Source organism: Myotis daubentonii, chromosome 12 (assembly GCF_963259705.1).
Source record: "Myotis daubentonii chromosome 12, mMyoDau2.1, whole genome shotgun sequence".
NCBI lineage: Eukaryota > Metazoa > Chordata > Mammalia > Chiroptera > Vespertilionidae > Myotis > Myotis daubentonii.
This window is the reverse complement of record NC_081851.1, coordinates 18,173,470-18,200,779: the sequence shown is the minus strand read 5'-3', so window position 1 is coordinate 18,200,779 and position 27,310 is coordinate 18,173,470. Positions and strand designations below refer to the sequence as shown.

General features: G+C 44.2%; 1 protein-coding gene across 1 annotated transcript in view; it reads right to left on the bottom strand.

The window, feature by feature from the left end:
• The window catches only part of LOC132213023 (testis-specific gene 10 protein-like), a 130,867-nt gene extending 105,585 nt beyond the window's left edge, over positions 1–25,282 (bottom strand). Inside the window, exons 1-2 of the mRNA XM_059658991.1 lie at positions 25,163–25,282; positions 14,786–14,914 (exon numbers count right to left, since the gene is read on the bottom strand). The gene's annotated coding sequence lies outside the window, so the exon portion shown is untranslated. The remainder of the gene's footprint in view (positions 1–14,785; positions 14,915–25,162) is intronic.
• Positions 25,283–27,310: the final 2,028 nt, after the last annotated feature.

Below are 27,310 nucleotides of genomic sequence, written 5' to 3'. Positions count from 1 at the left end.
ATAGTGAGTGTGTTGTTCAAAAAATATATATTGAGCACTCACATCTGTTCTTTGCACTGGACATATAAAAAAGTGGACAAAATAAATTAAGATCCCCGCCTTTGGGGATGTTATATTCCAGCTGGGTAGACAATTAAAAACAAACCTAACAAATAAATTATATAGTACAATAGAAAAAAAGAGCAGAGTTAAGGCTATTGGGGTGTTTATGAAGGAACAGGTTAGAATTTTAAATAGAGTGATTAGGAAAGTCCTCATGAAAAGGAGCCCTTTGAGCAAAGACTTAAAGTAGGGAGCAAGTCAACCATATAAAAATCAGGGCCAGCACTCCAGGCAGAAGATACAGCGTACAGCAAAGGTCCTAAAGGCAAAAGATGTCAGCTAAATTCCAAGAAACAGTAAGGAAGCTAGTGTGGCTGGAGCAGAGGGAGGGATAAAGTAAGTAGGAAAGTGCTACAGAGAAAAATAAAGCAAGCAGAGGAGAGAGAGAGAGAGTTGTGCATATTTGTGTGTGTCTAATAATGGCTTCTAAGTTAATTAAAAATATAAATTGTATCAAAAGAAACTAGTACTAGTAATGGAGAAATTGCAATTCTGCTTCTCCATATTTAAAAAAATTGTATTTTTAATTATCTGGGAAACACTGTTTTAAGATATAAATGGCAAACAACTCAAAATGAGAAGATAAAAGGAAGCATATAGTTGTGGTGGTTTTCAAATGTCCACGAACTCTAATATTCCTTCCTTCAAAAAATGGAGCTTACCTGCCCTCCCCTTAAGTGTGGGCTACACCTAGTGACACACGTCTAATGAACAGGATGTGGCGGGAGTGCTGGTGCACAGCTTGTGGGTCATCACAGGCATTACCCATTCCTCCTTGCTGTCTCTCTTGGATCACAGGCTTGGAGACAAGCCAGCTGCTGTAAAGACTATATCAAACGACCCGAGGGAGAGGTCAACCTGGCGAGCAACTGAGGCTTCCTGCCAAAAGCCAATGGCCATCTGAGTAAGGCATCGTAAAAGCAAATCTTCCAGGACAGTCAAGCAATGACCGTGGCCTAACCATCATCTTGATGATAATTCCTAAGAAAACATGGACCAGAACCACTCAGCTAAGTGGCAATTGAAACTGCGAGTTATAAATGTTTGTCATTTAAGGCCATTAAGGTTTAGGGAAAATTTGATACATAGCAATAGATAACACAATAGTAAATCTTCAAAACATTTTTATGGAATAAATAATGGAAGAAGTTACTCTTTAAAAAGTTGACCTTTAAAAAATGACTAAAAGTGGATTCCAAGATGGCAGAATAGGTGGAAGCTACATTCACCTGCTCCCAGCCCTAAACCAGACTTACAGCTAAATTGTAGAGCAATAAACTTGAATAACCAAATGAAATATTATAACCAAGGATTTACAGAATAAACCACCTAGAGACTGGTAAGAAGGGCAGAGGTAAGGAAAGGGCTAGCCTCCATACCCAGATATGGTGGGTAAGAAGACAAAGGGTATTGTGCTACAAAACTCTGCGCCACCCTCCACAGGGATCCCAAACCCAGAGCAACAGAGATGGGAAGAAGAGCACCTGTAGCATAGCATCTGGTGGTGAAAATCACTGGGGATTCAGTCTGCCTGGGAGACCCAGATGCCATCTTCCCAGGACTGAGAACTCCTATGGTCACAGCACCAGCCTGAGGAGTACACTGTCTGGCCCCAACTGCTGGCTAGGGCAGTTTGCCAAACTCAGGTCATCTGGAGGTGTCATCCCAGACTTTCCTGACCCTCTTTTTCTAGGAAAGTTCTTAGCGGAGACTCAGACAGTGACTAAAATGTACAGCTTTGGAAAAAGGACAAGTCTCCCCCATCTCGAGTGCAGAGCTGGTGAATCACTCGGTGGGTCCTGTCCTGCTGAGTTCACCTACATAGGAAAACAGGAGTGCCATGCAGAGCTGGAACCTTCAGAGTATGTTTCCTGTGGAAGCTTTTGTACAGGAACCAGACAGCCAGGTGCTGTGGTACACACCACATTGCCAGGGCAGGGGGCACTCCTTTCTCTTTACTAGCTCAGCCTGCAATATCCTTTAGCTTGCACTACCCTGGGAAGGTGAAAAAGTGCCTTCCCCCTCCTACAGGCTTGTGGGCAACACCCCAACAGGAGACTGTTTGGACCAGCCCTACCAAGTCCCAGATACCGCGCCCAGCTAGTCTCAGTTCTGATGGAGGAAGGGAGAACGGCTCAGAGCTGGAACATTCTAGGTGTGAGGCACTTGGAGGCTATTGTCTGGGACCAAGATGATGTGCTTAGCTCCCTCCTGTGGACTATGCTGGCATCACCCCCAATGGGAGACTTTTGATCTGTCCCCCTGAGCCCAGGATGGCTGAGTTTACTCCTGTAGATGGGCGGGCGTGCTGGCTGTACCCAACCTGAACCTGTGGCATGCCCCTCCTTAGGAAACTAGAGTTAGAGACTCTGGCATGGACTGAGTAGTTTGGCTGTGGAGGAGGGATCACTTTCCCCTCATTAGTTGCCTGACCTTATGACCCCCAAGTAGGAGACCCACTGGCCCTGACCTCCCAACCCCAGATGCCCCACCACCATACCAGGCTTGCAACCTATGGAAGGGCCTCTAATTTGTGGCCAACCTGAGCCCACACTACAGTCTTTCTTTGGAAGGAGGAAGACAAGGCAACCTCAGGAGTAGTAGGAGTAACTGACAGGTGGAGATAGACCTCAGGAAGCCTCGAGCCTTTTACAGATCTGCCCCCAACTCTAAGCTAGAGGTCGCCAAACCTTATACACAGATTGGACCCTCCAATGCACACCCAGACCCAGTAGACACAACCACAAACAGTGAACTGGGTGGTAACTCCAGACAGGTAGCCCAAGGCTGGTTATATAGTACTAGGGGCCTGGTGCACGAAATTCGTGCACTGGGTGTGTGAGGGGGGAGTGTCCCTCAGCCCAGCCTGCCCCCTCTCACATACTGGGAGCCCTCAGGCGTTGACCCCCATCACCCTCCAATCGCAGGATCAGCCCCTTGCCTAGGCCTGATGCCTCTGGCCTAGGCGTCCGGCCCGGGCAGCGGGGACCTGCAGTGGCAGCGGGGGGCGCTGCGATTGTGCGGGCTCCGCCCCTGCCCCTGCAGGATGCCTCTGGCTGAGGTGTCCGGCCCGGGCAGCGGGTACCCACAGCTGCAGCGGCCCTGCGATCGTGGGCTTCGCTTTAGGCCCAGGCAAGGGGCCCCTAGCTCCTGGGACAGCCAGCTTCGACCGTGCCCAGCTCCCATTGCTGGCTCCACCCCTACTTCCTGCTATCACTGGCCAGGGCAGGAAAGGCACCTGATTCTCCGATCATGGCTGGGGGGCAGGGCAAAGGCGGCCCCAGGGCCGCCTTTGCCCTGCCCCCAAGCCCTTAGCTCCCCCCTGGGTTTCCAATCACTGTCAGTGGCAGGGGGCTTCTTCCTGCTTTCCCTTTTGCCTCCCTGCATTGTGCCTACATATGCAAATTAACCGCCATCTTGTTGGCAGTTAACTGCCAATCTTAGTTGGCAGTTAATTTGCATATAGCCCTGATTAGCCAATGAAAAGGGTATCGTCGTACGCCAATTACCATTTTTCTCTTTTATTAGTGTTGATACCATGTCTGACCTGTACTGGTATGTGAACTTTGCTCGAGTGGATCCAGAACCAACACAACCAATAGTGAGCATCAGACTACACCAGAGCAAGACCCAACTAGCCACACAAGTGGCACACACAAAACGAGATTCGGGCAGGCACCAGACCCTGCAGGGAACAACTTTATTTTGAGAGGGACACTTCTGCAGAGTGTCTCACACAGGATGATTGAGGTTTCCCCTTATAGTCAGTCAGCATGAAGAATTAACTCCACTCATGAATGGCCTAAAAATATTCAAGACAAGTGGGTGCACATAACCCACAAGAAACATACCTGAAACATGGAGCTCAGGTGATCTAAAATATTGTTCAGAGGAATTGTTCCACTGAGCCAGTTGGGGGCAGTTCATCACAAAGCCATCATAACAAGTTTGGGACCCATAACAAATCTACCTAATACACAGAAACAAAATGGAGAGACAAAGAAATATGTTTCAAATGAAAGGACAAGAGAAATCACCAGAGAATTAAATAAAAAGAAGCAACCAAAACATTAGATGCAGAGTTTAAAACAACGGTTACAAGGATGCACAAGGACCTTAGGGGGAGAATGGATGATCTCAGTGAGAACTTAAATAAAGAGATATAAGCATTAAAAAGGACAAGGAAACCATAAAAAAAGAACCAGTCAGAAATGAAGAATATAATTATCTGAAATAAAGAATACACTAGAAGGAATAAACAGCAAGTTAGATGAAGCAGAGTATCAAATCTGTGATTTAGAAGTTAACAGTAAGCACCCAAGCAGAACATCAAAAAAAGAGAGAATTTTTTAAACGAGTAAGTCTAAGTGACCTTTGTGATAACATCAAACATAACAATACCCACATAATCGGGGTACTAGAAGGATAAGAGAGTAAGCAATGGACAGAGAACCTATTTGAAGTAATAACAGCTAAAAACTTCCATAACCTGGTGAAGGGAAAAGTCACACAAGTTCAGGAAGCACAGAGAATCCCAATCAAGGTGAACCCAAAGACCCCCACACCAAGACACATCATAATTAAAATGCCAACTATTAAAGACAAAGAGATAATCTTAAAAGTCAGAAAGATCTACAAAGGGACTCCCATAAAGCTGTCACCTGATTTCTCAACAGAAACACTTCAGAACAAAAGAGACTGGCATCAAATATTCAAAGTGATAAAAAAACAAGGACTACAAAGAAGACTATTCTATCCAGCAAGGCTATCACTTAAAATTGAAATTAAAATAAAGAGCTTCTCAGACCAAAAAAAGTAAAAAAGTTCATTACCACCAAATCAGTATTATAAGAAATGTAAAGGGACTACTTTAAGAAAAAGGAAAAAATTCAAGAGAGGAGAAACATAGGTATCCTATCTAATAAAAGAGAAACATGGTAATTGGCGTACAACCACTACCCTTCCCATTGGCTAATCAGGGAGATATGCAAATTAACTGTCAGCCAAGATGGCGGCCGGCAGCCAGGCAGCTTGAAACTAACATGAGGCTTGCTTGCTTCAGTGACAGAGGAAACCAACGTTCCCCGCCTGCCACTGCAGGCCTCTGAGCCTGCAGTTTGAAACATTTTAACAAATATAGAAGCTAAAAAAAACCCCTAGAAACCAGCTTTCAGCGAGCTGGGATCTCAGAGCTGGAGTCAGAGCTGGAGTTATACATTGTTTTGAAACAAACCAGATACCTACATTCATAGCGGAGGCCTAAGAGCTGGAGCCTCAGAGCTAAAGCTGGCCAAGAATTAAAAAGAAAAAAGAAAAAAAGGAGCGGTTGGGAGCTTCCGTCACCCGCAAGCCTGAAAACAGCCCTCAGCCCCTCACCCAGACTGGCCAGGCACCCCAGTGGGGACCCCCACCCTGAAGGGTGTGTGACCAGCTGCAAACAGCCATCATCCCCTCACCCAGGCTGGCCAAGCACCCCAGTGGGGACTCCCACCCTGAATGGTGTGTGATCAGCTGCAAACAGCCATCATCCCCTCACCCAGGCTGGCCAGGCACCCCAGTGGGGAACCCCACCCTGATCCAGGACACCCTTCAGGGCAAACCAGCCAGCCCCACCCATGCACCGGGCCTCTAACCTATATAGTAAAAGGGTAATATGCCTCCCAGCACCGGGATCAGCGGAGCTGAGAGGCCTCCCGGCACCAGGATCAGCATGACAGGGGGAGGCGCCCAAACCCCCTGATCACCCTGCGGCTCTGTGTGTGACAGGGGGCAAGGTCACAATCTCCCTATCCACCCTGCTCTGTTCGTGACAGGGGAAGGCACCCCAACCTCCTGATCAGCCCTGCTCTGTGCCTGATATGGGGGAGCTCCCCAACCTCTGATTGCCCTGCGGCTCTGTGTGTGACAGGGTGCGGCGCCCCAACACCCTGATCGGCCCTGCTCTGTGTGTGACAGGGTAGAGCCATAACCTCCCCATCGGCCCTGCCCTGAGTGTGACAGTGGTGACGTCCCAACCCCCTGATCGGCCCTGCTCTGTGGGTGATAGAGGGTGGCGCCCCAACCCCCTGATCCGCCCTGCTCTGTGTGTGACAGGGGGCGGTGCCCCAACTCCCCTATCGGCCCTACTCTCTGAGTGACAAGGGGGAGCTCCTGAACCCCCTGATGGGCCCTGCTCTGTGCATGACATGGGGGAGCTCCCAAACCCCCTGATGGGCCCTGCTCTGTGCGTGACAGGGGGGAGCTCCCCAACCCCCTGATCGACCCTGCTCTGCGTGTGACGGGGTACGGAGCCCCAACCCCCCTGATGGGCCCTGCTCTCTGTGTGACAGGGGGCAGCGCCCCAACCCCCGGATTGGCCCTTCTCTGTTCGTGACAGGGGGTGGCGCCACAACCTCCCCATCGACCCTGCCTTGAGGGTGACAGGGGGCGGTGCACCAACCCCCCAATCGGCCCTACCCTGAGTGTGACTGGGGGTGGCATCGCAACCTCCCGATCCGCCCTTCTCTGTGCATGACAGGGGGCGGCGCCCCAACTCCCCAATCGGCCCTGCTCTGAGCCCGACCAGGGGCTGCACCTAGGGATTGGGCCTGCCCTCTGCCACCCGGGAGCAGGCCTAAGCCAGCAGGTCGTTATCTCCCGAGGGGTCCCAGACTGCAAGAGGGCACAGGCCAGGCTGAGGGACCTCCCCTTCCCCCGAGTGCACAAATTTTTGTGCACCGGGCCTCCAGTAAAGAATAATACTGCAATAAATAAGTGGCTATCTTATATAACAAAAGCCCAGTGACTGAACGGTGGAACAACCAGAAAGACTGGTCAACCAGTCACTACAACGCACACTGACGAGCAGGGGGAAGACACTCAATGCAGGAGATGCCCCCTGGTGATAGTGCGCTACCACAGTGGGAGCGCAGCTCAGCTGACCAGGAGGAGTGGCTGCTCCCGCTGCAAACCCCGGGCCAATGGGCAGGAACCCAGGCTGCAATCATGACCTCCTTGCCCCAGGCTCCTCCTCCTTGCTCCCTGCTGCCTCCTCCGGATGCCCGCAGGCTGTGCTGTGCTACCACCAGGCTCGCAGAGCTCACCCTGGAGGCTGGGAGGCGGATTCATGGCCACTATGGGACTGAAGCCTACTCCGCCACCTCTCAGTGCTATTGTCCCTGGGCCCAGCCCTGACCGGGTCCCCTGGAGAGGCAAATGCTCTGGCTCCATGGAAGATGCCGGACCAGGGAGCAGCCGCTCAGAGGGTGGGTCCACAGCCGCTCAGCTGACCAGGATGAGCTGTGCTCCCATAGCAGGCTGATCCCTGCAGGTCACACCCCCCACCAGTGCATGAATCTTGTGCACCGGGCCTCTAGTCAATAATAAGCTCAAATATAAAAGGATTAAATACTCCAATAAAAAGATACAGCATGTCTTTTACTAAGAAAACATATATGCTGTCTACAAGAAACCCACTTTAGAATAAAAGTAACACAGACCAAAAGTGAAGGGATAGAAAAAATATTCCATGCCAATAGAAAAAACACCAACACAAAACTGAAGTACTTATATGTGACAAACTAGACTTCTAAACAAAGGGCATAAAAGAGACAAACAAGGTCATTACATAATACTGAAGGGATCGATCCAACAAGAGGATATAACCCTTGTAAACATATATGCATCCCAACATAGGAGCACCTAAATATATAAAGCAAATCTTGGTGGACATTAAGGGAGATATTGATAGCAATACAGTCATAATAGAGAATTTTTAAATCCCACTATCAATTGATAGATCTTCCAGACAAAAAATCAACAGGCAATAGCAACCTTAAATGATACACTAGATCGAATGAATTGAATTGATATTTACAAAGGAATTCATACCAAAGCAGCAGAAAACACAATCTTCTCAAGAGCACATGGAACATTCTCAAAGATAGAGCACATGTTAGGACACAAAATAAGTCTTAACAAGTTAAAGAAGGTTGAAATCATATTATGCATCTTTGAAGCAGAAATAAAAACCAAACAAACAAAAAAACTCCCAGCAAACAAAAGTCCTGGAGCAATTGGCTTCACAAGGGAATTTTATCAAACATTCAAAGAAGAACTAATACCTATCCTTCTGAAACTGTTCGAAGAAATTCAAGAGTAGGGAAGTCTTCCAATCTCTTTTTATGAGACCAGCATTATCCTAATTCCAAAACCAAAGATACTACTAAGAAAGAAAATTATAGATCAGTATCACCAATGAACATCGATGTTAAAATACTCAACAAAATATTAGCAAACTGGATCCAACAATACATTAAAAAGATCATACACCATAGCCAAGTCAGATTTATTACAGGGGTGCAGACAGGAACAATATTTGCAAATCAATAAATGTGATACATCGCATAAACAAAATTAAAAATAAAACTTACATGATCATATGAATAGATGCAGAAAAAACATCTGATAAAATCCAGCACCCATCTATATATATAAAAGGTTAATATGCTAAGTCTCTGTCTGGGTAATGACATCAGGAACTAGCCGCCTTGGAGTTTCTGCAGCCCAGGAACACAACTTGCTTCACAGCCAGGTGGAAACATTTAACACTATAACCAAATGTCTGTGAAGCGTTTTCCCGTGCCTCATCTCATTTGATCCTCACAGAAGTCTTGGAGTAGGTAGATAGGAAACTTGGTGGAATCCTATTTTCTTTTCATTAGCCAGAAAACAGAGATTTAGAAAGCTTAGAAACTTGACCCAACTGAAAAGAAGTAAGGAATGGTGAACCTTGAAAATGACTTCAAGTTTTCTCACTGTGCAGAATATAGTCAAACACTGCTGCAGTTAAATGTTACCCTTTGTTCTCCCTGCGTAATCTACAATAATAATCTGATTCGTGTTGATATTTACTGCTGTGTTGCTGACAATTACCTGAAAGAGAAGTTGGGGTGCTTCAATGGGCTGGAAAAAGTTTAGCTAAATCAGAAAGCAGGTCTAATTAAGCAAGTTTATTCTATATCTATGGAAGGCTAAGTTGACTCATGCATGCGTGATACATATAAAGCTCTTGCTGACACCAATCTAGACAGAGTAGGAATATTCCTACCTGAACCAGTTTTTGGACATGGCCAGTTATATGTTGCTATATCTCGAGATCGAAGAACTGGAACATTAAAGTTATAAATACTTCATCACAAAGGAAATTAGTCAAGTACTCTGAAAGTGTTTTTACTCTTGATGTGGTATTCAGGGAGATATTAGAATAAGTTTAATCAATTTATCAGTCATTGTTTTTATCAATGTTATTTTTATATCATGTTTTATTGTTTTTATATCATGTCTTTGTGTTGTTATAGCATGTTGTTATTGTTTATTAATCAATTTATATATTATTTTTATATACATTTTACTATTTTTCTTTTATCTCTGACACTTCTATTATAGAGAAAGGGCAAATAGCAATATTAAAATATTTCTTCTAATTGATTTCCTTTCAATGTGCATGAATCTGTGCACCGGGCCACTAGTTTATGATAAAAACACTCAGCAAAATGGGAAGAGGAATCATACCTCAACATAATAAAGGCTATATATGACAAACCTACAGCCAACATCACACTAAATGGGCAAAAACTAAAAGTGTATCCCTTAAGATCAGGAACAAGGCAGTGATTTCAACTTTCACCACATTATTCAACATATAACTGGAAGTCCTAGCCATAGCAATCAGACAAGAAAAAGAAATAGAAGGCATCCAAATTGGAAAGGAGGAAGTAAAACTATCATTATTTGCATATGAAATGTACACAGAAACAATTCCACCGAAAAACTACTAAATAAAATAAATAATTTCCCAAAGTAGCTGGATACAAAATTAAAATTCAGAAATTAGGAGCATTTTTATGCACCAATAATGAACTACCAGAAAGAATAATTTAAAGAAAACCCACACATTTACTACTGCAACAAAAGAAATAAGATACTTAGGAATAAACTTAACCAAGGAGGTAGAAGACTTGTACTCACAAAATTAGTGCAGTTTTAGGTTTATAGAAAAACTGACAGGGAATTACAGAGATTTTCCACATACCTTTTGTTTCTCCACCTCAAACATACACACTCACTCTGCCCTCTTATTTACATCTTGATACAACTGATAAGCTAACATCAATACATTATCATTAAATAAAGTCCATAGCTTAGATTAGTGTTCATTCTTTGGGTTCTGACAAATGTATACTGACATGTATCCATTATTGTATCATACAAAATAGTTTCACTGACCTAGAAATCACCTGTGTTCCATTCATCACTCCCTCCTCCCAAATCACTAGCAGCGGGTGCTCTTTTTTTTTTCTACTTCATTTTTTTAAATTAAATCTTTATTGTTCAGATTATTACATTAGTTACTCTTTTTTTCCCACCATAACTCCCCTCCACCCAGTTCCCACCCCACCCTCTGCCCTCACTCCCCACCCACTGTCCTCATCCATAGGTGCACGATTATTGTCCAATCTCTTCCCTAACCCCACACCCCTCCCCCCGCCCAAGAATAGTCAGTCCATTCCCTTTCTATGTCCCTGATTTTATTACAATTGCCAGTTCATACTGTTCATCAGATTATTTATTCCTTTGATTTTTAGATTCACTTGTTGATAGATGTGTATTTGTTGTTCATAATTTGTATCTTTACCTTTTTCTTCTTCTTCCTCTTCTTAAAGGATACCTTTCAGCATTTCATATAATACTGGTTTGGTGGTGATGAATTCCTTTAGCTTTTTCTTATCTGTGAAGCTCTTTATCTGACCTTCTATTCTGAATGATAGCTTTGCTGGATGAAGTAATCTTGGTTGTAAGTTCTTGCTATTCATCACTTTGAATATTTCTTGCCACTCCCTTCTGGCTTGCAAAGTTTCTGTTGAGAAACCAGCTGACAGTCGTATGGGTACTCCCTTGTAGGTAACTGATTTTCTTTCTCTTGCTGCTTTTAGGATTCTCTCTTTGTCTTTTGCTCTTGGCATTTTAATTATGATGTGTCTTGGTGTGGTCCTCTTTGGATTCCTTTTGTTTGGGGTTCTCTGTGCTTCCTGGACTTGTAAGTCTATTTCTTTCACCAGGTAGGGGAAGTTTTCTGTCATTATTTCTTCAACTAGGTTTTCAATATCTTGCTCTCTCTCTTCTTCTGGCACCCCTATAATTCGGATGTTGGTACCCTTGAAGCTGTCCCAGAGGCTCCTTACACTGTCTTCGTATTTTTGGATTCTTTTTTCATTTTGCTTTTCCGGTTGGGTGTTTTTTGCTTCTTCACATTTCAAATCTTTGACTTGATTCTTGCGATCCTTTGGTCTGCTGTTGGGAGTCTGTATAATGTTCTTTATTTCAGTCAGTGTATGCTTAATTTCTAGTTGGTTCTTTATCACAACATCGAGGGTCTCACAAGTCTTCTTGAGGATCTCACTACATTTATCGGCGGTCTCACCAGTCTTTTCGAGGACCTAATTAAGTTTATTGGCGGCTTCTAGACAGTTCTTTAAAGACCTTAAAAGTGTGGTTTTGAACTCTATACCCAGCAGTTTGCTTTCCTCCAATTCTGTCGTTTGTGTCCTGTTTCTGTGTCTCGGCACTTTTTATGCTTCACTGTGTCGATAGAGTGCCTTTCTGTGCTAAGTGTCCCAATTACCTGAGGTAGACACTCTTGGTGCACCGCCTTGTGGGCTTTGTGCACAGTCTTGTTGTAATTAAGCCTTGATTGCTGTAGTTATCACTGTGAGGAATTGACTTCCAGGCCAATTGGCTGTGAGAATCAGCTGTGTCTGCAGTGGGAGAACTTCTGTGCTGGAGACACCCCTCTGGGGCTAGACTTGCTTCGATGGGGCTTTGGTGTTCACTGAGTCTGCCCCCTGAGTGTGTCTTTTATGGTTCCATGGAGCTGCAAACTGGATGGTCCCACTCTGACCTCTAGGCTTCCTGGCCCCTGGATCTCTAGAGAGGTGCTAATCTAGCCTTTGCCTGAGGCTATCCAGCAAAACCCTCCCTGCAGGGCTTGGGTGGGGCGGGTCCCACAGGATCAACAGGTCGGGGTTAGCTATTATGGCTGCTCTCAGCCTTGCCCTCAGAGGCTCTGCTTCTCAGTGTCCCAGTAATCGCTGCAAGCCCCAAGGAGAGAAAGCTGCCCTAGGGTTCTGAGCGATGCCAGACAGTCCCGCTTCTCCCGTATGAGTTTGGGTCCCTAGAGACTCGCCCGGAGCTGGAGCTCAGAGCCTGAGACTCCCTCCCGATTGAAAACAACAACCACGCCCTCAGCCGCCAGCCTGCTCCGCATGCACTCTGCACCTTAGTATTTTACTTCAGCACTGCGCCTCCTCTGAGTCTCGGTATGCTTTTCTCTTTCCTCCTAGTTGTAGAACTTCCACTCAGCCAGCCTTCCTGTGGTTCTGGATGATGTCCGTTCCCTCTTTTAGTTGTATTTTTGAAGTGGTTGTTCAAGGCAGCAAACTCCGGTATTTACCTATGCAGCCATCTTGGTTTCTCCTCAGGTGCTCTTTCTAATGTCTGTGTTTTGTCTTTTCCAGAAGGTCATATAGTTGGAATCAGAGTATGTAACCTTTTCAGATTGACTTTTTTCTCCTAGTTATATACTTTCAATGTTCCTTTATGTTTTATTGTGGCTTAACAACTCATCTCTATTTATTTATTTATTTATTTATTTATTTATTTATTTATTTATAAATATATATTTCATTGATTTTTTTACAGATAGTAAGGGAGAGGGATAGAGAGTTAGAAACATCGATGAGAGAGAAACATCGATCAGCTGCCTCCTGCACACCTCCTACAGGGGTATGTGCCCGCAACCAAGGTACATGCCCTTGACCGGAATCAAACCTGGGACCTTTCAGTCCACAGGCCGATGCTCTATCCACTGAGCCAAACCGGTTAGGGCAACTCATCTCTTTTTATAATTCCATTCTATGGATGCATGACAGTTTACTTATCCATTCACTTACTGAAGAACAACTTGGTAATTTCCAAAATTTCCATTTGGTTCTTCTTTATCTCCATTTTCTTTTGTGTGCTTTACAAATAATCAAAATTGCTTGCTGAAACACTCATAAAATTCTTGCCTGATTTAAAATCCTTGTCAGATCATTATAATATCTAACTTATCACTGTGTTGTCACATCTTGTCTTTTCTCATTGAAATTGAGATCTTCCTGATTTTTAGGATGAGGAGTCATTTTTTCTTTTAATTGAAACTTGGTATTCTAAGACTCTGGATCCTGTGTTTCAGTGGGCTTCCTGTGACACTGCTCCAGCTAGGGAAGAAGGACACTGCTTTGTTCCTGCTTGCGGGGGGAGGGGAGGAAGTCAAGTCCAATTTTACCTGAGGCTTCCATGGACACCTGGAGAAGGTGAAGCTCCTTGTTCCTGCTGGGCAGGGATGGAAGTTCAGGCTCCTCGCTGAGCCTCTGCTGATACCACAGCAGCAGGAAGAGCAGAGGTGCCTCGCTACTGCTCTCACGTGTCCACCACTGCCACCGTGGGTGGGTGGACTTGTTCGTGGTGGGTCCTGGTAAAGCCCTAACTCTGCATATTCTCCTCGGACACCACTCCAGCAAGGAGGAAAGGAGGCACTTCACACCACCCGGTGGGGGTAGCTGCTTGTAGGCTCCCCATGTGCTTCACACACACAATGGGGCTGGGAACTTCCCTTACCGCTTGTGGGCACAAAAGTCTTGGTGTCCAACTCAGCCTTCTTTGACACCACCTTGTGGGGATGGAGAAGCCGGTGGGGGGAGAGGAGGGTATGAGGTGCAGCTGGGGCTTCTTGTTGCAGCCTGGCAAGGATAACCGGCTAGGCTCCTAGTCTTTGTGGGCAGAAACGGGGCTATAGGTTTTCCACTGTGTTGCTTAGAGCAGGCAGTTACTGTCTAAAAGTAGTCTTCCTTGCTAGGCTGTCCCTTTCCTAGTCCTCTGGCCAGAGACAGACCGCTTTTTTGAGACTGTTTTTTGTCTGCATCCATTGTTGTTTCTGAGCATTCTGGAATATATGGAGAAAAAAAAATCTAGGAACTCACTAACGTGTCATTCTTAGTGTGTTGGGGTCCCTAGTCAGTCTTCCTTCCTCCTCCTGCCTTTCAGTGCTCTATGCTTGTTTCATACATAATGTTCAGGGTTTTTAGCTGTACTTAGTAAGAGGATTATGGAAAAGTAAGTCTACTCCTTCTTCCTACAAGAGGCGATTTCTTTCAATGACCTTAATTAATAGCTACCCCACAGACTTAGGCACCAGGAGAAGAGAAACAGTGCTGAACTTGGAGTTCAGAGAACTGCATTCAAATCCTAACTAACTTGGGAATTCCAATAAATCCTAGCTCTGTCATTCATTAGTCCAGTATCATAATTCTTTAACCTCTTGGAATTTCAGCTTTCATGTCTGTAAAATAGAAGTTTCACAAGGTTGGGATGAAGTAAGATTATGTACTTGAAAGCACCTCATAAAACACATGGCACACAGTTGGCACTCACTAACACAGACTCTGTGTATCAAAATGGTTAAGATAAAAATGAAATGATTTTACACCCAGAAAATAAAACCATAAGCCAGCACTGAATTAATGTTCTCTGCCTTCTTATTTTAAAATAGGCCCCAGCCAAAATTAATTCAGGGAAATAAATACATATGTAAATTAAATGTAACCTGTAATTTCAGTGTAGAGATGAATTTATCTTGAGTTCTCACTTGTTGTTCTAGCTGGAGAGTATTCTGGTATTTTCCAGCTTCGGAAACTGGAGCCCCTAGGCCAAAATCATGTTCTTTGGTGGTAACCTAGTGGAAAGAATAGGAATAATACCAGGACATTCTTTTTAAAACAGCTTTGTGGTTTCTCGCAACAGTATATAAACTTTTTAAATTAACCACATCCTTAGATACATTTTCAATCAGTTTTAACCTTGTCACACCAGCAAAGAGTATTTCAGCAAGCTTTACTTTCTTAACATTTTATGTTATAAAACTTTTTCTGTGTGCTTTCCAAATATAAAACTACAATATTGAACATGCTTTTCCAAAGAGACATACCCCATCCTATCCCCTTGGTAATCACTGTACTAAGAAAATATTGGGTCAGCAGCAAATTAAGTATCTATCTCTAGGCCTGTGTTTTCCAAAAAGGTTTGCTATGCATATCATAAAGGGCTGACTTCTTTCTAATATATTAATAATTCCTATAAATAAGAAAGGAAAAGAAATACCCTGGTAGAAAAAGTGGCAACGAATATGGATACTTCATATACGTGGCTTTTAAATAGATTTAAAGATACTCAATCTCTCCATTTAGAGGGATACACATTAAAACAACATTGAATACCATTTTTTAACTCACCTTGGCAAAGATAAAATAGTTGGCTATATAATGTAGCATTTTTATATATTATTGGTGGCAGTGTAAATTGGCACAATATTTATAGAGAACAATTATATAAAATCTAGCAACATAACAATAATTTCATTTCTAGAATTTTTTCAAGTGTGTACATTTTTTCATGTGCAAAATAACCCAATATTTTACATTAACATATTATACATACTACAATGCACTGTGGTTTTTTTACTTGACAATGTATCTTAGAAATTGTGTAATTTAGGAAAATAATCAGTTCTTTTCCTGAATCAAGGCTGCCTGTATGTTAAGGAAGAGAGAATTTGCTACAACTGTCCTAGATCTCTCCTACCAACACAGCTGTTATTCTCTAAAACAGTGGTTCTCAACCTTCTGGCCCTTTAAATACAGTTCCTCATGTTGTGACCCAACCATAAAATTATTTTCGTTGCTACTTCATAACTGTAATGTTGTCACTGTTATGAATCATAATGTAAATATCTGATATGCAGGATGGCCTTAGGCGACCCCTGTGAAAGGGTCATTCGACTGCCAAAGGGGTCGCGACCCCCAGGTTGAGAACCTCTGCTCTAAATCTAGTGCTCCAGATATGATAGGATCAGGACTCCCCAGTCACCGACCTTGAGTCACACCTTGTCTAATCTAACACTTAGCAATGTGACAGATTAATCTTCCTTCTTCTCTTTCCTAAAGCAAAATATGTCGGTTTTTTTGGTTTTCATTTCAGCAGTTACCGCCTCATTTGGAAATTAAGCATTAGCTCCCACAGAGTATTTCTAATTATGAATCATTTAGGCCAGTGGCTCTCAACCTTCCTAATGCCGTGACCCTTTAATACAGTTCCTCATGTAGTGGTGACCCCCAATTTCATTGTTACAAATTGAACATAATTAAAGCATAGTGATTGATCACAAAAACAATATGTACTTATATATGTGTTTTCCGATGGTCTTAGGCGACCCCTGTGAAAGGGTTATTCGACCTCCAAAGGGGTCGCGACCCACAGGTTGAGAACCTCTGGTTTAGGCCTTTATGGCATAAGCTGAAACCCTAATTACTATTCGTTACAGTTTCTGTTGAAAAATATGTTCCTAGTTATAAAAATTTCACTTAGAATAACAGAATCAAATGACTCCTCACTCTAGCAGTATTTTTCAGTTTTTAGTGAATATACAAGTCACTTGGGAATCTTGTTAAAATGAAGATTTGTACTCACAACTAGAGGCCCGGTGCACAAATTCATGCACGAGTGGGGTCCCTCAGCATGGCCTGCAGGGATTGGGCCAAAACCGGCATTCCACCGCCACCTGCCGCTCCTGCCTGCCACTCCTGCTTATCCTGGCCCCGCTTCTTCTGTCGCAGGCCCCTGCCCAGTCAGTTCTGATTGGGAGCGGCTCATGCCATGGCAGCAGTGCTCACCAGCCTTGAGCCCTGTGTCTGGTACCCATCCCAAGGGGTTGAGTGGGAGGTGGGGGGAGGAGGAAGGTCTGGGATGGGATCGGCCCTCCAAGCGGGTGGTGAGATACCCTTGCAGGCCCAGGATCAAGATCTGTCCCGCTGACGTTTGTGCTTGTTGTCGGGAGCCACCTGGTGGCTGCTTTTATATCGTTTCTTCCTTGTGGAGTGTCTAGGGAGGGGAAGTGGCAGTGGTGCCCGAGGCCGACAGCGCTGTTGGGATTGTGCTGGTGGCGCTGACCCATCAATGCCTGGCCCATTCTCCAGAGATTGGACCTGCAGGACTACTGAGGGAGAGAGTGTCTACTGCTGGGCTGGTGGGCTGCCTGAATGGGTTGGTTAGCTGAGCAGCACTCCTCCTATGGGAGCACACTGACCACCAGGGGGTAGCTCCTGCGTTGAATGTCTGCCCCCTGGTGGTCAGTGCACGTCATAGCATTTGGTCATTTGGTTGGTTGTCCGCTTAGGTTTTTATATATATAGAAGATAGGCCTGAAACACTGCATTTCTTAAATGCTGCTCAGCAATCCCTATTTGGCTAGTACAGAGACTAGAAAAGGGGTGGGCAAACTTTTTGACTCGAGGGCCACAATGGGTTCTTAAACTGGACCGGAGGGCCAGAACAAAAGCATGGATGGAGTGTTTGTGTGAACTAATATAAATTCAAAGTAAACATCATTACATAAAAGGGTACGGTCTTTTTTTTTTTTAGTTTTATTCATTTCAAATGGGCCGGATCCAGCCCGTGGGCCATAGTTTGCCCACGGCTGGACTAGAACCATAAAAATTCCCATGAAATAAGCACTGAATTAATATTTACTCTTCTTATTTTAAAATAGGCCTCAGACCCTGGCTGGTTTGGCTCAGTGGATAGAGTGTCGGCCTACAAACTGAAAGGTCCCAGGTTTGATTCCTGGGAAAGCACAAGCCTTTTTAGGCTCTATCCACAGTAGGGGTCATGCAGGAGGCAGCTGATTAATGCTTCTCTCTCATCATTGATATTTCTGTCTCTCCCTCTCCCTTCCTTTCTAATATCAATTATACACACACACACACACACACGTATATACATGTATATATTCAATATAAAAGCCTAATATGCAAATTGACTGAACGGCAGAATGACCAGTGGAACAACCAGTCGCTATGATTCACAGTGACCACCATGGGGCAGATGCTCAACGCAGGACCTGCCCCCAGCCCCAGGCCCTAGGCCAGCCAAGGCAGGTGCCAGTGGGGCCCCCTGACCACCCCGCTGGTCGCCCCACAGATTGGCTCTGATCTCCAGTCAGACCTAGGGAACCTACCCATGTACAAACCTTGTGCACCAGGCCTCTAGTATGTATATACTAGGGGCCCAGTGCACGAAATTCGTGCACTGGGTGGCGGGGGGTGGGGTGGGGAGTGTCCCTCAGCCCAGCCTGCCCCCTCTCACATACTGGGAGCCCTCAGGTGTTGACCCCCATCACCCTCCAATCGCAGGATCGGCCCCTTGCCCAGGCCTGACGCCTGTGGCTGAGGCGTCCGGCCCGGGCAGCGGGGACCCGCAGCTGCAGCGGCTCCGTGATCGTGGGCTTCGCTTTAGGCCCAGGCAAGGGACCCCTAGCTCCTGGGACTGCCAGCTTTGACCGTGCCCAGCTCCCATTGCTGGCTCCACCCCTACTTCCTGCTATCACTGGCCAGGGCGGAAAAGGCACCTGATTCTCTGATCATGGCTGGGGGGCTTGTATTTCCGATGGCTGGGTTTCCGATCACTGTCAGTGGCAGGGGGCTTCTTCCTGCTTTCCCTTTCGCCTCCCTGCATTGTGCCTACATATGCAAATTAACCGCCATCTTGTTGGCAGTTAACTGCCAATCTTAGATGGCAGTTAATTTGCATATAGCCCTGATTAGCCAATGAAAAGGGTAGCTCGTCCGCCAATTACCATTTTTCTCTTTTATTAGTGTAGATGTGTGTGGTATGTGTATCTCTCTCCTCTCTCTCTCTCTCTCTATATATCATATATACTAATACATATATATATATATAGACACACATATATACATACACACATATATATATATACACATATATACATACACATATATATACATACAGATATATATAATTACACACACACAAATAGACACATACATATAAAAAAATATATAAATATTTTCAATAGGCCTCAGCCAAAATCAATTCAGGGAAATCAAGTAAAGTCTAAACCTGCCTAACAGTGAGTTCTTCATAACTTGATCCCTTTCCACATCTCCAAATTTATCTCCTCTAAGAACTGCCCTGTTAAAGACAAACTACTCCAAATTACTCCACATATTCTTTATACATTAAGAAACAGGTCATCTTTTATTCATAAGCCTTACTCTCACCCTTTTCTCCATTTAATTCTATGGTTCAGCTTGAATTCCATATTTTCTAGGTTTTCTCTATCTTCTCCATTGAATAGTGATCACGGTCTTCAATGACACTTTTGTATATAGTCGTTATAGAACAACTTATGTAGCTATTTGGTTTTTCTGGATGTACATCTCCCTCACATGGTCATTAGAATGTTAAGAACAAGCAATGTTCTAGAGCTCTCTGTACTGCCCCAGCCTGCACAGAGCTGTCTGTGTAATAGGAAGGTATCATAAAATTTAGTAGATGTGACAATGAAGCAGTGTACCACAGCAAATACAACTGAATATTCTTTCTTCTCTTTGGGAATCTCAATAGCCAAGTGGGGGTTCTATCAAATAACCCATCAGACTAATCTAGAAATTAAAAGTAGGAAGAGGCCAAGAGACTATCACATTAGAGCTGCTACTTTCCCCGCACTGGCTTTGGAGGCAGCAAAAAGGGAGATAAATCAATTTATCTGAAATGCCCTTGTCAAGCCTGCCACCAGAATATTCTCCACATGCCCATGATCTTTAAATGGATTATGAATGAAACTTGTGTTCCTGTACAGATCTCAGACAATGCAAGTAAAAGTACTGTGTGAGCAGCAAACTGTTATCATAAACATCCAAGTGAGAACCACAATCATTCTCAACTGGGAAGTAACATAGCATAGTGGTTAAGCGTGTGTTCATTAGCATCAGACTGTTCATATTCATTATGATAGTTCTGCCGCTTCTTAGCTGCATGGCTAGAGGCAAGTTACTTCTCTGGCCAAGCCTTCACCTATAAAATGGGAATGATAACAGTACTCGCCTCAAAGAGCTGCGATGAGGATTCATATAAGCAAAGCACTTAGAAAAGTGCCGGACTAAGCAAGTCTATATATATAATTATTATTATTAACCATTACTATTATTCCTAATTCTTCTCAGTGACTCAACTTATCTAATTGGCCATCAAGTCCTACTGATTTTTCACTAAAATCTCTCTCAAATTCATATCTTCCATTTCTATCACGGTTTCAGTTCATATTATCAGACTGTAACAGTCACATTTATTCGATTCTCAAATTTATAAACAGAGTAATGATGACCCAATATTAGATTTTGGGCACAGAAATATGGAAACCAAATAAAAAGCTATAATTTCAACCCGCAATGATCTAGGGAACTCCAGAACTAATAAATCTGAAATTAGAGTACAGCAGGATTAGTGCACACTAGAGGAATGAATGCACATGGATGCTAAGGGAATATAGAGAAAAGGACTACAAAAGAGTATTTCTGAGTTCTACTTTCCTCCAAAAGACATAGCATGGATTTTACATGTTCCCAAAAAACTATGAACACACCCTATCGGAGCACATTATATTGTGTTTATTGGGTGTCCACAGCCATTGCAACTTAACTTGTGTAAAACAGACCTCTAATTCTCCCACCTGCAGTCTGCTCTCAGCACACCTCCACTAGGCTCCTTCCCAGTCTCTCCCAGGTCAAATGGCAGTGCCTAAGGCAGTGCCAGAGGAGTCACCTTTGTCTCCTCGTTCCCTGATCCCCATCAAATGCATCAACAAGCCCTGTTGGTTCTAACTCCAAACCCACCCACTTCTCTACACTTTCATTACCACTTCCATGGTTCAAGTCACCATCATCCACACATGGATTACTGCACGTTTCCTAACTGGTCTTTCTGCTTCTATGTTGCTCCCTGCAACTATTTTCCAAACGGAGATCAAAAGAATCACTTTAAATCAATGAAATCCTCAAAAACACTCCAATGGCTCCCCAATGCAATTAGAGTAAAACCCACCATTTTAGGGTCCTGTGTGATTTGGGCCCTGCCTTCACTTTCCTAAAGAGACCTAGTACTCTCTTTGTTGTCCACCTGCCAGCTTTATCCGTTTTCTTTTTGTTCCTCTACTGAACCAGTATCATTCCATGTTAAGGCCCAGCCCACAGCTGACCCCCAGCTCAGCTCTTGGGCTGAAATGTCAGAGGCTCTTCCTTGAGCCTCTGCCGCGATACCTAAAGTAGCCTCTCTCCTAGTCACTCTTTTATTAGGTTATTTACACTTATATCATTTGAAATTACATCATTTATTTCTTCACTAATTCCCCCCGCTCCCACTAGAACAGAGGTTCCCAAACTTATTTGGCCTACCGCCCCCTTTCCAGAAGAAATATTACTCAGTGCCCCCTGGAAATTAATTTTTTTAAAATTTTAATAGCAATAAAACAGAAAGATATATGTATTAATGTTTCTACCTTTTCGTAAAATATAGTAAAGAAAGGTGTAAATTAGAAACATTGAAGTTTGAAATTATGAAACTATTTACTGAACTCAGAATAGAAAGGTAATACCAAAAAAGTTAAAACAAATGCACCTGTGGCCATCACCGCCCCCCCCCCATCGCTGCAGCGCCCACCAGGGGGCGGTAGCGCCCACTTTGGGAATCACTGCACTAGAAGGTAAGCTCCAAGAGATCTAGGCTCTTATCTGCTGCTCACTGTTAGCGCTGTAATGCCTAGAAAGGTGCACAGCACAAAATTGGTACTCAGTAAAACATTTTCAATATAATCAATGTTGATGACTGGAACAAAGTAGTTTTAATGGTAAGGATGGGGTGGAAGCAAGTTTGATGAGGACTAATAAATGAGTTAGTACTAAGGAAAAGGAAGCATGATTGTGAGAAAAGAGGTAGAGTGAAAGTTAGAAAAAAACCAAGGTTGTTGAAGGGTCATTACAAAGTAGAAAATCTTGTTTCTTTTTTTTTTCTCTCAAATATATTTTTATTGATTTCAGAGAGGAAGGGAGAGGGAGAGGTAGAGACATCAGTGATGAGAGAGAATCATTGATCAGCTGCCTCCTGCCAGCAATCCAGGCATGTACCCTTGACTGGAATAGAACCTGGGCCCCTTCAGTCCACAGGCCCATATTCTATCCACTGAGCCAAACCAGCTAGGGCTAGAAAATCTTGTTTCTTAATTCTCTTTACATCTAGGAAATCTTCCAAAATTAAACAAAAGCCCTGGGTTCTCTCCTAAATGCAAGCACACACACAACTTCACAGTTTCAGGGGATTCAAGAACCCCCTAAATTCTTGTACTCCGGGTTAAGAAGCCCTGCAGTGTGAACACAATAAAGATCCTAGGACATAGGTTAATGCTAACTAATGGAGCAAGGCCAGTGGGCTAACAAGGGGAAACCCAGATATAAGCTGTGCACTGTCCTCTGAGACAGGAAAGAGAAAAGGAGATTCAGGTGAAGGGTTAGATAAGGGGTAGAAATTTTTCTTCTTAAACAAAAAGAGAGAAAAGCAAAGTCAGGTGAAGATTAAGATAGAGGTAGAAATTTGAAGAAGTTTCTGCCTGGTAGAATTTTAATTTTCCAGTAAAAAAGGAGGTAAGATCATGTGCTAAAAAGTATCATCAGTGCTAAGCAAAATATCAGGTATATAATATGTGCTCAATAAATCTCTACTGAATATTGTGAAAGAATTAAAAATACCGGAGTATTTTATATGAGATTTTGAATTCTGATTCCACTAAAGGTCAACTTGGTGTGGGTTTATTTTTTATAAAACTGTCCCCAAATGTTTATATAGACATTTTGAAGTAGGAAGGAATAGCCTTACTAACAGAAAGATATAGAGAAGCACGTAAAAATTTATGACAATTTTGAGACAGGTATTTGTGTTTATAATAAAAATCCATGAGTAAACGTTTTGGGAATTCACCTCAAACAAAATAGGAAAGCCACAAGAGTTAACCTTTCTTATGAAAAAGAAATAAACTCTCCTAGTCATTCCATTCAAATCCAAAGTTCTAACTTCTCTTCAAATCAAACTATACTTTAAAAAAATAACTTGTGTTTTAAAAGTTCATAAATAAAGGGCTTTCAAGGAGGTACCACTTATCAAGATCTATTCAAAACATAAAGGGTTAAAATAGCTGTTTTCAAAAGGCTTTTCTGAACTGAAAGAATTTAATAACAAATAAAGTGATTTTATAGCATAACTAAGTTATGGAACTGCCTTACTAACAAGCTCACTTCAAAAGATTACCATGGGGAAATAAAGAGGGCACCATGGGGGACATGTATAAGAAACTTCACAATAGTGTTCTTCACATTCACCAAAACTGTAAAACCTTTAATGTCCACCCAAAAGAAGATAAATTCTTACAATAGAACACTAAACAAACTATAAGCAACAATAAGTATAAATCTTAAAACAATCTCCAGTAAAGAAACAAAATGCAAAGAAATAGGGCATTTTCATTTATATAAAAGTTCATAAACCAAACTAGAATGTTCACCTACAAAGATGGAGGAACAATAAGGAAAAGCGAGGAAGTGGATATCATAGAGGCTACATCAGGGGAGAAGGGAAAAGGGAATAAATTTAGTAACACCTGCTCTAACTGCCTCTGTACTGCAGGACTTCAAGAGCAAATTATCCTACAACAAACTGTACCAAGCAACTGGAGAAGAGACAGAAAGACAGCCGGGAAAGCTCTACAACTGATTAGATGCTGGGCTAAAGCAGTGGTTTCTTTCTCTTTCTTTCTTTCTTTCTTTTTTTCTTTTTTTTTTCAGAAGAGAAACAAGATATATTTTTGAGAAGCTGCCATTAAAAGTGCCAAAGTTTATTATTTAAAATAAACACTGTATTAATGTACCTCCCTCATTTTCCACTAGTTAAGACTGATTTAGTTCATTAATTAGTTCATGGGTTAATTAAAACACAAACAAAAATAAGCTTTATCCTGGAGGCAGGTTTGAATGATGTGACACACTCCTTTTACATTTATAACTAACCTATTTTCCTCTACTTACAGACCTACTGTTATTTATTTCCTTACAACCACAAAAGGCGTAGTTGACATGCCAGTAGAGGGCATTTAAACGCCGAATACCGGGAGGTACGAGGGCGTGGGGGGAAGAAGGAAAACTCGGACACCGTCATCTTTGCAAACTTTTCCTGTTGCCGCGATCCTTGACTTTGTTTAAAGGGAAAAACGTATTCCTGTGCGTATCTGGGTATCAGGCCCATGACTGCCTCGGCTCTCAACTGCCTCCACTAGTTCCAGACAAAAGCCCGCTCACCCTGCCTTTCCCGGGCACTGAAATTACATGGTTTTCAGGAGGACGCCCTTCCTCTCGGCCCTTCGCCCCCGAAGTCTGCCAAGAGCTCAGAAGTGAGAGGCTGGGAGTCGCGAGCCGCGCTGGGCTCCCCGATCTGACTTCCCAAGGCTCAGCTCCGTCCGCGGCGTCTCTAAACCCAACAGCCCCCCGCAACCCAGCGCAGGGCGGCAGGACGCCCAGCTGTCACCATGGGAACTGGCCAGCCCTGCGCTCCCGAGAAAGGGCGGCGGGAGCAGGGCGGCTCCCGGAGGGCTTCCCGGGGCCGAGCTCCGCCGCCACTGCCCCTCACAGCAGCTCAAGCCGCGAACCCCTGCCTCGGGGTCACCACGCCCCGACCCCACACACGCCCCTGGCCGCTGCCTCCTCAGAGGCCTTCCGGCCCAGAAACTGCTGGGCCCCCACCGGGCCATCGCCGCGGCTTCTACCTGGGGCGCCAGGTCCCTCCCGGGACTTCTCGGCGCAGCCGCCGCCTCGGAGCTCATCCCGGCGCCTGCCAGGCCGCCGCCTCCCGCAGGGACTCAAGTCCCACCCCATCTCCATCCTCCGCCCTCTTCCCGCCCTTCCCATCCCCAAATGGACCGGGCCCCGCCCCGCTGGAGGTGCAGGTGGTGGAAGACGACACCTGACGGGAAGGAGGCGGAGCGGTTAGCACCGCCCCGCGCCGCCGTCGACTCCGCCCTCACGCTCTGTACCTGAGGGGGGCTCGTCCTCCATCTTCCTGGCGCCTTCGCTCTGCTTTGGTCTCACGCGCCCCCAGTCCCTGTGCGCACGCGTACCTGGCTCGACGCTCCTCGCAGGGATTACGAGCCCTGCGCGCGCACCCACGCACGTGGCGACGCGTCCGTTCACGTGCCAGTCCTAGCAGACGCCTAGGGAAGGCCTCCTCTTGGTCCATCCGCGCCGCGCAGGCGCACGCCCCACAGCGCCGAGTTTCCACAGGAGTGTCCGGTCTCCTAGTAACAGGGGCTAGCCCTTTTCCTTGGCAGCGGTACCTGGATGGAATGCGCATGCGCATGCGCATCCCGCAGCTTTCCCAAAGCTTTGAAACACCTGCAGCTTTGCTGCCAAGAGGTCGTACCACTTTCCCCATAGATCAGGCGCCGATCTGGACCCAGTGAACTCCTTATCCCCCTGAGCTGCTCGTGGGTCCTGGGAGGTTGGCGGGGTCTCCTCCCGCAGCCGAGTGTCAGGGAGCCTCTCAGGCCGGGTCCTGCCAGAGCACCCAGGGAGAGGGCCGGGCTGTTCTATGGGCGCCAGGGACCTGCAGTCTGCGAGGGTCAGCTCTGTCAGGGTTGAATTGGGAAGTGGCAGCACTAGCAGTGAAAGCGTAGATTCCTGATTGGTATCCCTTCTCCACACGCCGGTCCCTTTCCAGAAAAACTGGTGGTTAACCAAAAAAAGGAAAGGGTACACTCCGCAATTGATATTTAATGTTGTATCGACTGTTTTCCTGTCCAATTCTCTTATTTAGGGAACACTATTTTAACTTAACCAGGAATAATATTGTTGGCCATCCAACTATGTTAAAATTAACCCCATTACCTAAAAGTGGATAAGTTAGTTTTTGATGAAAATGGCATTTTATTCTGGTAAATTTTTGATCCCAGCTTTAAAAAAACACCTTTGTAATATTTCTTAATGTTTAACATGTACCACGTTCTCTCCCCCAAATTTTTATTTGTATATCGTTGACAGTATTACAGATGTCCACCATTGCCCCCCTCCACCCAGCCCCTGCTTGGTACCAGGCCTTCTCTAAACTATAGTCTTTGTCCATGGGCTATGAATATATGCATATATGTTCTTCGCTTAATCTCTTTCCAATCCCCACAACTCCAGCCCTCTGAGATTTGTCTGTCTGTTCCAGGCATCCATGGCTCTGGATCTATTCACCAGTTTATTTTGTTAATTAGATTTCACATATAAGTGAGATCATTTGATATTTGTCTTTCTCTGACTGGCTTTTTCACTTAGCATAATAATCTCCAGGTCCATCATTGCTGTCCCAGAGGGTAAGAGATGCTTCCTTTTTAAGGCTGCAGGGAATTCTGTTGTTTAAATGTACCACAGCTTTTTTATCTACTCATCTACTGGTGGGCACTTAGGCTGTTTCCATATCTTAGCAATTGTAAATAACACTGATATGAACATAGGGGTGCATATATTCTTTCTTATTGCTATTTTGGGATTCTTAGGGTATATTCGCTGGGTCAAACAGAAATTCCATTTTTAATTTTTTGAGGAGACTCCATATTATTTTTCTTAGTGGCTGCACCAGCCTGCATTCCCAGATGGTTTATTGATGGCAACCATTCTGGTACATGTGAGATGATACCTCATTGTAGTTTTAATTTGCATCTTTCTGATGATTAGTGACACTAAGCACTTTTTCATATGTCTACTGGCCATCGATATGTCCTGTCCTGTTGCTGTGTTCTATGAATGCTTTATATATTTTGGAAATTAACCTCCTATCCAATGTATCATTAACGAATATTTCTTCCACGCAATGGGTTCCCTTTTCATTTTGTTGAAGGTTTCCTTTGCTGTGCAGAAGCTTTTTAGTTTGATGTAGTCCCATTCGTTTATTTTTTTCCTGTTTTTCTTGCCCTTGGAGATGTATCCATGAAAATAACTGCTCCATGAGACATCTGAGGTTTTATTGCCTATGGTTTCTTCTAGGATTTGTATGGCTTCATGACTTACATTTAAGTCTGTTATCCATTTTTTGTTTATTCTTGTATATGGTGTAAGTTGTGGTCTACTTTCATTTCTTTGCATGTACCTGTCCAATTTTCCCAATTCCATTTATTGAAGAGACTGTCTTTACTTCATTGTAT